At 45.4% G+C, this 11,555-nt stretch overlaps 1 long non-coding RNA gene across 1 annotated transcript; it reads left to right on the top strand.

The window, feature by feature from the left end:
- Positions 1-3,050: 3,050 nt before the first annotated feature.
- Positions 3,051-3,858, top strand: LOC128417818 (uncharacterized). The gene is made up of 2 exons (XR_008331566.1): positions 3,051-3,102; positions 3,304-3,858. It is a non-coding gene; the product is annotated as an uncharacterized LOC128417818 (long non-coding RNA).
- Positions 3,859-11,555: the final 7,697 nt, after the last annotated feature.

The raw sequence follows: 11,555 nt of genomic DNA on the forward strand, positions 1-11,555 counted from the left end.
CCCTCGCAGATTGGCATCCAACCTCTTCTTAAAAGCCTCCAAGGAAGGAGAGTCCACCACTGTCCCAGAGAGTCTTACCATCAGAAAGTTCTTCCTAATGTTTAGTCTAAATCTCCTCTCCTGCTCTCCCCTATGAAGCAGCAGAAAACAAACTTGCTCCCTCTTGCAGCCCTCAGTTATTGGAAGATGGCTCTCCTCTCAGTCTTCTCCAGGCTAAACATACCCAGCTGCCTCAACCATGAGGCTTGGTTTCCAACTGCCTCAACTGTTCCTCATCAGACTTGGTTTCCAACTGCCTCAACTGTTCCTCATCAGACTTGGTTTCCAGACTCTTCAACATCCTGGTCGCCCTCCTCTGCTCACCTTCCTGCTGCTCAATATCCTTCTTCAACTAGCCTGCACTGACTGGCAGCAGCTCTCCAGGGTTTTGGATGGGGGGGACATTCCCAGCCCCCCTACCTGGAGATGCCTCCCAGGACAAAAGACCTGCATGCAAAGCAGATGGTCCAATCTTGCGCTATGAAGATCCCTAGCCTGCCTTGAAGGATGTGGGGATGGTCTCCCTTTGGAAATGGGGCTGCAGGAAGAAGGATGTGAAATGCCAGCGTGAATCTGCCGAGAGAAGATACAGCTCAGCTGCAGGCGGAACAGCAGGTGCCTCCAAGTTCTGACAGTGGAGCATCACCTCTCAGGAGGGGCCAGGTCCGGGTGGGGGGTTGCCACGGTGACAAGGACCTGCCCTCCTTTCTGACATCTCTTGCTTCTCCCTTAAAAGCCACCAACTTGCAGGTGGCCATTGTGGGCTAGTAGTGAGGCGAGTTGAGTAGTAGAGAGAGGAGCTGGTGATGGTTGGAGACGATAAGGAGAGGTGTTCATTTGATTGTTATTGTTATTTTTATTTGATTTATTACTTTTATTTGATTCATTTAATTTTATTTATTTTAATTTTATTTATCATTTCACTTTTTATTTTAACACTTTTACTTTTTTATTTTATTTTTGTTCTTTATTTTCACATTTTTATTTTGTGCACATTTGTGCACATTTTGTATATATTTTCTATATATTTATTTTGTGCTTAGAGGAGTAGTTAGGGGTAAGTGTAGGGTTAGGGCGGGGATTAGGTTTAGGCATAGGGCTGGGGGTGGGGTCAGAGTTAGGCTCGGGTGGGCATTTTAGATAGTTAGCTAGTTTAGAGAGGAGGGTGGGAATTTTTCATGAACAAAATCTGCAGACTGTAAGTAGCATTCCTTTGCTTTCTTTTGACCTCCTGGGGGCGGGATGTGAGTCCTGGGGTCCCCTGCACAGCCTTGGCTCTCTGGAAGTTGACCCGGCCCGTCTTCTCCAGAGAGCTCAATTCCTCCATACTCTTTCCCCGCCTTCCCCTTTTCTCTCCCCTCTCATCATTTACATTTACTAGCACATTCCTAGCCCACTTTCCTCCCAGGAGCTCAAGATGGCCTTCATGGTTCTCCCTGCCACCAATTGTTATCTTCACAGCAGCCCTGCAAAGTAGGCTAGGCTGGCCCAATGCCCACCAGGGAGCTTCATGGCTGAGTGGGGATTCGAACCCTGCTCTCCCAGGTCCTCCTAGTCTAGCCTTCCAACTACTACATGTCTGCCTGGCTCCATTTTGCATCTCCCCAGCTGCCCTATGACATCGGCCTTCTCCCCCTTCCTGAGGGTCTTTCTGGCTCCACGGAAGACTCCACTACCTTCCTCATGTTCTGCTCCTCTTCTGGGACACCTTGATGCTTGGAGGACCCTCCTAGGGGTCTCCTCCCTCTCCAGGAAGAGCTGGGCTGTCCTAAGAAGACAAGCCTGGCGTTTAGGGTTGGAGCCATCCACTGGAGACCCTCAGAAGGAGCTGACTTTCCTCCCCTGCTCTCTTCCAGCACATCTTTTGCCACTTGGAGTGCTTCAGGGATAACCCCTGAGCCTGGCCCTGGCCTTGGAAGCCCTCCTCCAGCTGAGGTGAGTGGGGTCTTTGGGGTGGATGGGGGGCAGAACTCCAGGGGGAGCTTCGGGTGGGCAAGAGCAGGCAGGAGGGAGAAGGGGGCAAGGGAGGAGGCAACGTCTAACCCCTTCGCTTTCTCTCTCCAGCTTCATGAAACCCCATTTCAGCTACGATATGGTCAGTGCTATCCTGCATAGAACAATGGAGGCTGTTCTTGGGGGTGCAGAAAAGGAGGACGACAAAGAGGCAAGTCCTCTGCTTTGATTTCCCTTTGCACACCCTTGCAAGATTTAACCCAGCACTCAACCTCTCTTCTCTCTTTTCCTGCGGGAACTGAAGAGGCACTTCCAGAGCCTTCTGGGGGGGTCTCCTTCTGGAAGCCCCCAATGCTGGCACCCTCCTTCAGCTGCTCACTATAAGTGTCCTGATGGCAGGAGTGGTTTTAGGGTTGCCCCCTCACTGTCCTTTACCCAACAAACTGTCCCATTTCTGGGACACGGAGTCCCCTGTCCCATTTAGCCCCCAATTTGGCCCAAGACCAAAACTGGCAACCCTCATGGTTTGGGAGTGCCAGGGACTCTGTGACGGGGGCAGCAGAGGGCCGCTTTGGCCCAGACTGGATCCTGACACTGAGACACTCTTTCCTCCCACAGGACCTCCGATATTACGTCTTTTGGGGAAGTGAGGTGGAAAGGAAACTAGCGGCCAGCAATATTTCTCTGCTGCTGGCCATTTCACGAAGATTCCCCCCCTCAGAGTAAGTATCTTGCCTTCTTGTATTCATTTCTTTGGTTGCTTCTATCCCCTCAAGAGCACCCCCCCCAGCGACATTTGATGCAAAATATGCGGTTTGTGTCCCTGGGTGCCAGGATGAGGCCAGAGGCTTTCTTTTTTTGCCCCCTTTCCTGGTGCTGCCCTTCTACCTCTGCCCAGGAGGCTGCAGGGCCCAGGGAGGTCCTCTGGGGCAAGGGATTGGGCCCAAGCCATAGGGAGACCCGTCCTGCCTAACATGGGGCTGCTTCTGTGCTCTCTTGCACAAATCCAGGGTGGGGTTCGTAGTGCCATCTGGCCCAGATTTTTATTTCCTCTGCAGAACAAAGTAATTCGGCTGGAGCTGGCCTGCTTCCAGCAAAATCTGAAAGAAGGTAAGCCCCACACCTTGGAGACAGCGAAATCCCTTGACCCTTGTTTGCCCATGACACCCCCCAGGTATTTCTGCTGGGGGTCCTGCAGGACCTGTTCTCTACCTGGCAGGCCTTTCCCACCTGGCCTGGGAGGGCAGCACCCAGACTGACTCCAGCTACAAAAAGCGAAGAGGACTCTCTTTTTCATTCTCTCCCATCCAGATGACCTCATCATTGAAGAATTATGATTTTCCTCCCTGAAGGAATTGCTGGCTCTATTTGGACCTCCCAATTAGCCAAAGACTGGCAGAAGAAGAGGCGCTGAGAATCAGGAGGGGGACAGATGATTTAACCAGCCATGAAATATGGACTGAGATTGGGCAGAACTGAGATTGGGCAGGAAGGAAGGAAGGAAGGAAGGAAGGAAGGAAGGAAGGAAGGAAGGAAGGATCCATGACAGATGGTCATCTAATCTCTGCTTTAAAACCTGCAAGGAAGGAGAGTCCATCACCTTCCAGGGGAGTCCATTCTTCTGTTGAACAATGTTTAGTCGGAATCTCCTTTGTTGAATCCTGAAGCCATTGGTTCAAGTCCTACCATCCAGAGCAGGAGAAAAAAAGCTTGCTGCATCTTCCATGTGACAGCCCTTGAGTTATTTGAAAATGGCTCTCTCTCTGGTGTCACTGGATCAAGCTGATCGATTTTCTTGCATTACTTAAACTAAATAGTTTTTAATGGATTTTGAATAAACATGCAATAAATTGTTACTGTTTTGAATTTCATTGTGTTATTGTCTTCTGTTGATCTAGACACTTTTCTGTTGCTGCAGGCGAAAACAGAATTAGCATTTTTTTGCTGCTGCATCGCTCTCAGGTTGACTCATGTTAAGCTTCTGGTCCGCTAAGACCCCTACAAGGAAAGGACTGTTGCTCAGTGGGTAGAGCACATACATTGTATGCAGAAGGTCCAAGTTCCAAACCTCAGTATCTTCAGGTAGGGCTGGAGGAGACTCCCATCTGAAATTCTGCATAGCTGGTGCCAGTCAATGGACCATTGGCCTGATTGCGTATTAGGCAAATTGCAGTGTTCCTGTATTCCCATGTTCTCTTAGAAAATGGGAGAGGTATTTGGTCAAAAGTGGGTGAGGAAACAATGCCCAGAGTCTGCATCTGTTAAAACCATTTCATCAGATCAAATAGGCTCTTGTCTGTGAGAGCTTATGCTTGAATAAATTGGTTAGTCAATTTGTTAGTCATAAGGCATGGCTTCTGCAAGAGACTGAACTGAGTGTGCTGTAGCCTTTAAGATGCTCTATTCCCATCCTCATCTAACACGGCTACTTTTCTGTAATTCATTAAGATCATGCATTATATTTGTCTAGCCAAAATCCTGTTATCCCTCGTGATACTAACTCTTGATCTTTGCTATATTTTCATCAGCCTGGCTCTCTCTGATATTGCTTGATGGAAGCTTTTGCAACTCACCCTTGTGTTTTCTCTCAGATTAATAGCTGATATACTCATTTTATTCTTAGCATAGTCTCTGAAAAAGCACCCAGGGTTTAGCCAAAATAAACAACTGAATCACGACCATAGCAACCTTCAAGGGCAAAAAGGGTAACAGAATCTCATCGACGGGATGAGGGCCATAGGTGGAGCGGTCTATCATATGTTCGTATTCTCACTCATTCGCTCATTTCCAGTGCTCCTATTGCAGTCAAGATACGTCCTTGAGAGAGTGATGCCATCTCCAATTAATTAATATGGAATTTAGAAGAGAGCAAGGGGTATCTTTGTCACGTTGCCCTCACAGGTACATTTGGAGCTGTAATATAGTGCAGACACACAATCTTATAATCTGTATCCTGAGGCAAACGGCACTATATTTAAAAAGAAAATAAATTGACAAATGCCACCTTTGTATTTCCTCAAGAGACCATCATAAGCCATCAGTAACAGCAGGTACAGATCCCAGTTTGTCTCAGTAGTAGGTCCGTCTGTCCTCCCCCCATATCCCCACCACTGAGAATCCATACACTGACATTGCATGACCAGGCGGCAACAGCCCCAGTCCCCAGGGGTTGTAAGAAAGGAATAAAGACTCTGACAACGTGTTATGGAATTAAAATTAGGCCACACCTTTATTAAACTTCTGAATGTAGGAAGACCTTGGCTTAGGCCTTGGGCGTGTACCCCTCCCAGCCCCTCAGCCAGGGGAACTGGGGCACATCAGGGTAAATGGGATATGGGGGTACACTGCGAGACGTAAGTGTACGTAAGTGTACATTGTCCCTCCCATCAACACTGTACTCAAACTGCTGGGATACCTCAGTCGGTACAGCATGAAACTCTTTATCTAGGGTTGTGGGTTTGAGCCCCACATTGGGCAAAAGATCCCTGCATTTGTAGAGGGTTGGGCTAGATGACTCTATGGTTCTATGGTTCTCCCTTTTCTATTCCTTAGGTGCCTCATATGAGAGGGATAAAGGATGTGGAGCCCTCAAATATTCCACAGTGCCTTCCCGCAAAGTATTTCACTCCTGGTTGTCGTCAACATGCAATTCCGGATGTAGTAATTTAGAACAGGTATTTCATTAACAGACAATCCACCACATATGTACAATACCCAACTGAACATCACTTCAATTTTTATTATTATTATTATTAAATAATAATAATAATAATAATAATAATAATAATAATAATAATAATATCAGGCTCAGGAAAGCAGCCTTAGATGTTCCATCTGAGGGGCAAATGGGGTCCACTGGTTCTCTGGGGGGGGCGGGGGGGTTAGTGGACAGCTGAACTAATCTGAGCAATTGCCTATAGTGACTTGCCTTTCCCAACAAGGCAGGAAAAGTAAAACTTGCCTTGACTTCTGAAACAAGCTAACCATTTTTAAATGGGTAATTAAATAGCTCTCTCTGAAGAGAGAGAGGTACCTGGCCGAGGTACAAAGCTCTCCTCTTATTTTATTTTGGAAATAAGTTTTATACACGGTTTTCCAATCGTTGTGTGAAGGTTCTGAGAGGAATTATGCATGGGAATAGAAAGAAAGTCGTCCCCCGTCCCCCCGATCTAACTTAAACATGAAGCAATTGATAAAAATAGGAGATCGGTTCCCAGGAATGCATAAGGGAGCCTGTTTTATATCCGAGCTTCAATATTATCTGCTTTCAAATGTCATATAATCCCAAATTAATAACTGTGGTTTACTGTGACTGCACAGTGACAGGGATATTCTTAAGTACCGCCTAAAGAGATGACATTTGAAATCATCATTTCTTTCAAGAAGAAAAGGAATGATTGCCATATTTAGAGGCACTTAGCACTGGGACCACTGGTGGCAGTTTGCTGTTCAGCTCCCAGAAATAATCGAATGTTATTGAATCATATAGAATCCATGCCGGCTGCCTGCGCTATTGCAGCCATAAATTAAAATGACAATCCATCGGCTGGCAGCTTCTCCTTGGGAGCAGGCATCCCTAATTTCGTGTTGTCTTTCCAAAGCAGCTTGCCTGGTACCGCATGTGCAATGTGATTTTCTTTTACAGCTAAATTATGACTCCAGTGTGATTGATCTCCTCAAGCTATTTTGAGATTCCCTGACTGCCTAGAAGTATCTCTGTTAGATTGTGTATATTTGCTAAGGTTGAGGAGTTTGGGGAGGGTGGGGAAGGGATCTTTCTATGATTTCGGTGCCACAAAATGCTCGTTTGAAAACTGATTTCTCTTATTTCACTCTGCGCCCCTTCATATGCACACATTGAAACTAGGGGCGCAGCTCTAAACTAGAGTGAGACAAGCAAGTGTTCTGGCCACAGATGCAGCTACTTGTATGAAGTATCATACAGAAGAGCTATTGGTAAAGGATATTATATTCACATTTTAGTTACTGGTATTGGTATCATTGCCAGAAGAAATATCAACAACCTCAGATATGCAGATGACACAACATTGATGGTAGAAAGTGAGGAGGAATAAAAGAACCTTTTAATGAGGGTGAAAGAGGAGAGCACAAAATATGGTCTGAAGCTCAACATCAAAAAAATGAAGATCATGGCCACTGGTCCCATCACCTCCTGGCAAATAGAAGGGGAAGAAATGGAGGCGGTGAGAGATTTTACTTTCTTGGGCTCCATGATCACTGCAGATGGTGACAGCAGTCACGAAATTGAAAGACGCCTGCTCCTTGGGAAAAAAGCAATGACAAACCTAGACAGCATCTTAAAAAGCAGAGACATCACCTTGCCAACAAAGGTCCATATAGTTAAAACTATGGTTTCCCGGTAGTGATGTATGGAAGTGAGAGCTGGACCATAAAGAAGGCTGATTGCCGAAGAATTGATGCTTCAATACTTGATGCTTGATGCTCCAATACTTTGGCCACCTCATGAGAAGAGAAGACTCCTTGGAAAAGAACCTGATGTTGGGAAAGATTGAGGCACAAGGAGAAGGGGACAACAGAGGATGAGATGGCTGGATAGTGTTCTTGAAGCTACCAGCATGAGTTTGACCAAACTGCGGGAGGCAGTGGAAGACAGGAGTGCCTGGCGTGCTCTGGTCCATGGGGTCACGAAGAGTCGGACACGACTAAACAACAACAATTTGTATCATACCCCTCTGAGAATCTCAAGGTAATATACATGGGGTTTGTTTGATTGATTTATTTATTTAAGCTGTTTTTATACTGCTTAATATATAAAACTGTCTCTAAGTGGTGTACAGAAAACTAAAACAATTACAACCAATCCTACAAAAACACAGTAAGACAAATTATTAATAAACAATATACTGATATAAATTCCTTCTCCCACTGACACACCTCCATTCAACAGCTCTCAGTCTCCTGGGTCTCGCTTAGGCCCCAAACAAGCTCATAGAACACCCCACAATTATTATTTTTTTAAAAAATATTTTATTGGGGGGAAAACAATTACAAAGAAATAAAGTGATGCAGAAAAAAGGAGGGAAAGTGAGGGGCAAAGATGTATGAAAGGAAAGAAGGAAGGAAGGAAGGAAGGAAGGAAGGAAGGAAGGACGATATACACTCCACAAATGAAGAGGGTTCCTGAAACTTGATGCCATCACTCTAGTCTTTCACTCTACTTTTCTGAGCAGGTACCAAGGTTGCTGGATCCTTCTCAGGCTACTCACTTCCATCAGCATCCAGTGATCCACAGTGTATACACCCAGTTCCGGGCTACAGCAGGTTTGGTGAGTTTCCCAGGAGGCTCAAAAGATGAGAAAGAAGACACCTCTTCATTGTATAAGGGAGTCATTGGAAGTAAGTGTGAAAGACTATATTGAGACCACACCTTTTCTGTGACACATCTATGATGTCTTGATGCATCCTGAGATGTATTATGGGAAATTTGGGGAAACTTTAAAAATACTGATGTAACCATTGTTCGGGGCTTCTGGCTGCTTCATCTTGGTGTTGTGGTAGGAAGTCTTGTTGCAACAATAAAGATCAGGCCTACCGGCCGCTGTTTTGCTTCTATCTCCTGGCTGAAGTCTCTTGCTTGTGACCCCCGACCTGAACCTATGGGAGCCAAGGTGGGGTGCTCCAGTGACCCCCTTATACAGTATTCACTTTTCTTCCTCTGGTCTCTGCATACCTCTCTTCTTTTAGGATTTGTCTGTATGGGAATTTACTATATGTCTGCAGCTATTTACATTCCCCCTTAATTGATGTAATTCATGTGAACCTACCCTCAACAACACTTTGCCTGACTTTGGGGGCATGATGATGACGACGATGATTTTAGGTTCATGAGCAACTATCTGTGTGCATGCACTGGGTGCCCCACCGCAAGGGGTTGCAAAAACAATGCTGTAGAACGGAATGAGATAGGCTGGTGGCACAAAATTTTAGCGTCGCACAGGGCGCTGCTGGGTGACCTTGGGCTAGTCACACTTCTTTGAAGTCTCTCAGCCCCACTCACCTCACAGGGTGTTTGTTGTGGGGGAGGAAGGGAAAGAAGATTGTTAGCCGCTTTGAGACTCCTTCGGGTAGTGATAAAGTGGGATATCAAATCCAAACTCTTCTTCCCTATGATGGAAGCAGAACCAGGCAGAGGAACCAGGCAGAGGGCCTTCTCGGTAGTGGCGCCCGCTCTGTGGAATGCCCTCCCATCAGATGTCAAGGAAAAAAACAATTATCTGACTTTTAGAAGACATCTGAAATCAGCCCTGTTTAGGGAAGTTTTTAATGTCTGATGTTGTATCACATTATCATCATCATCATCATCATCATTATTATCATTAATTCTGTTGTGAGCTGCCCAGAGTGGCTGGGGAAACCCAGCCAGATGGGTGGGATATAAATACTAAATTGTTGTTGTTGTTATCTGATGGCAACTTGAGCCAGGAAACAAAAAGGTATGTATTTATTTGCTTACATAGAATTGTCCTTCCTGCTCTTCTTGTGCCTGAGCACAACTCAGGACAGGTTGCGACACTTGAAAGGCAGCACCATTGTAAAACAATACATAAAAAAAAGTGCAACACAGCCTTTCAATAAAACATTAAGATGCAATCCTAACTCATTTATCTGGCAGTAAGCCCCATTTAATAGGACTAACTTCTAAATAGATATAGTTAGGATTGAGCTGTTTGTACTTAACAGGCATGTCTGTCAAAATAAAAAAGTCTTTGTCAAACAGCAAAAGGCTTCCACAATGGACGCCTCCAGACTGTCAAATATTTTCTGGAAGTGATTCAAGTGCCTACCAATAAGTTTAGGTCTGCGCAATTAAAAGTGGATTAAAACGCTCTGCTGCCCTAGCATAAGAAATCCACTTTGAAAAAGAGAAATTGACTTTTTGCAGTTTGGAAAGTGAAGGGGAAATGCATTGACAAGTGTGGGCTGAACAAAAGATGAATGGAAAGATGTATAAACACCCTGCAAACAAAACAGGATGGACGCTCATCGTTGTATAACCTCCCTGTAAGCAAATCAGAGCAAATGTTCAGTGAAGACCAGACATAGTCTAACCTTCGTGTAAGCTTTGTGCAAGCAAAGCGGAACGACGGCTCAATAACTAGGTTGTCTGAAGCAACCCAATGTTGCAGCCATTGAAAAGTCCCTTCTGACTCTTGTTGCTGACAGCTATATTTCTACCCCAGATGGTACTCAGAGAAGTGCCTCTACTTCTGGGAAGGTTGGTACAGTTTCTTTCTTGTTTACTGAACCAAAATCATGCAGGGCTTTAAAGCTAGTTACTAACACTTTGAATTGTGTCCAGAAGTCAATTAGCAATCAAGACAAGCGCTGGAGGACAGATGTCATAGGTTCTCACAAATTTGTGTCCAATTCTGGACCAACTACAGGTTCCCAAGACTCTTCAAAATAGCATGTGCAGAACACACTGCAGCAATCCAATCTTGATGTAGCTAAAGGTAAAGGTAAAGGGACCCCTGACCATTAGGTCCAGTCGTGGCCGACTCTGGGGTTGTGGCGCTCATCTCGCTTTACTGGCTGAGGGAGCCGGCGTACAGCTTCTGGGTCATGTGGCCAGCATGACTAAGCCGCTTCTGGCGAACCAGATCAGTGCACGGAAACGCCGTTTACCTTCCCGCCGGAGCGGTACCTATTTATCTACTTGTACCGGACGTGCTTTCAAACTGCTAGGTTGGCAGGAGCAGGGACCGAGCAACGGGAGCTCACCCCATCACGGGGATCCGAACCGCCGACCTTCTGATCGGCAAGTCCTAGGCGCCACCCGTTAATAGCAGTACTGCCTCACAAATGGGTGGCAGTGTCTAAGCTGGACAAAATGTAGCTCTCCTCACTCTTATATTTATTTATTTCAGCATCTGTTTCTCCTTTCTGTACTTTCTGAGGTTAGAAGGGCACCCCTTCCCTCCCTCACAAATACAAATGCAGAAAGCTGGAAAACAAAATGAAATGAAATCACACCAGCTTGCATTTTTCTCTGTTTGGAGAGATAAAGAAGAGATTGATGTGGAATCTTCAAGGAAGAAGCGGCAGGTTTCGACATTGTCTTCCTAACACTTTAAAAAGAATTCTACACTCCACATTCCTTTTGACCACTTTTATTATTTCAGTTTAGGGACATTCAATCTTTATCATATAAAGCATATGGCTGACTTGGTTCTGTTAATTCCAAGGGGTCTACTCTGAGTAGGACTTACTTGGACACAAGCCATTGCTTTTGCTTTGTTATAATACCTTAGACACGCATTGCCCTTATTTAATAATATTTCAAGCCGCTGCTGATGTCCACTCATTTTCTCCTTCGGCACCTGAAAATAAAATAACGCCCATTTTCTGCCATCCTCATCCACATCATCATTCAGATTGTTCAAGATGAGACCCGAGTCCAAGTCAGTCATGAAACTGTTTACTGTCTCTCAGACCAACCTACTAATTGGGTTATTATGTGGGGGTGAGTGGATCTGAGCTTCTAAAAATAAGGAAAGGGGAAAATGGATCACATACATTAT

Source organism: Podarcis raffonei, chromosome 7 (genome assembly GCF_027172205.1).
Source record: "Podarcis raffonei isolate rPodRaf1 chromosome 7, rPodRaf1.pri, whole genome shotgun sequence".
NCBI lineage: Eukaryota > Metazoa > Chordata > Lepidosauria > Squamata > Lacertidae > Podarcis > Podarcis raffonei.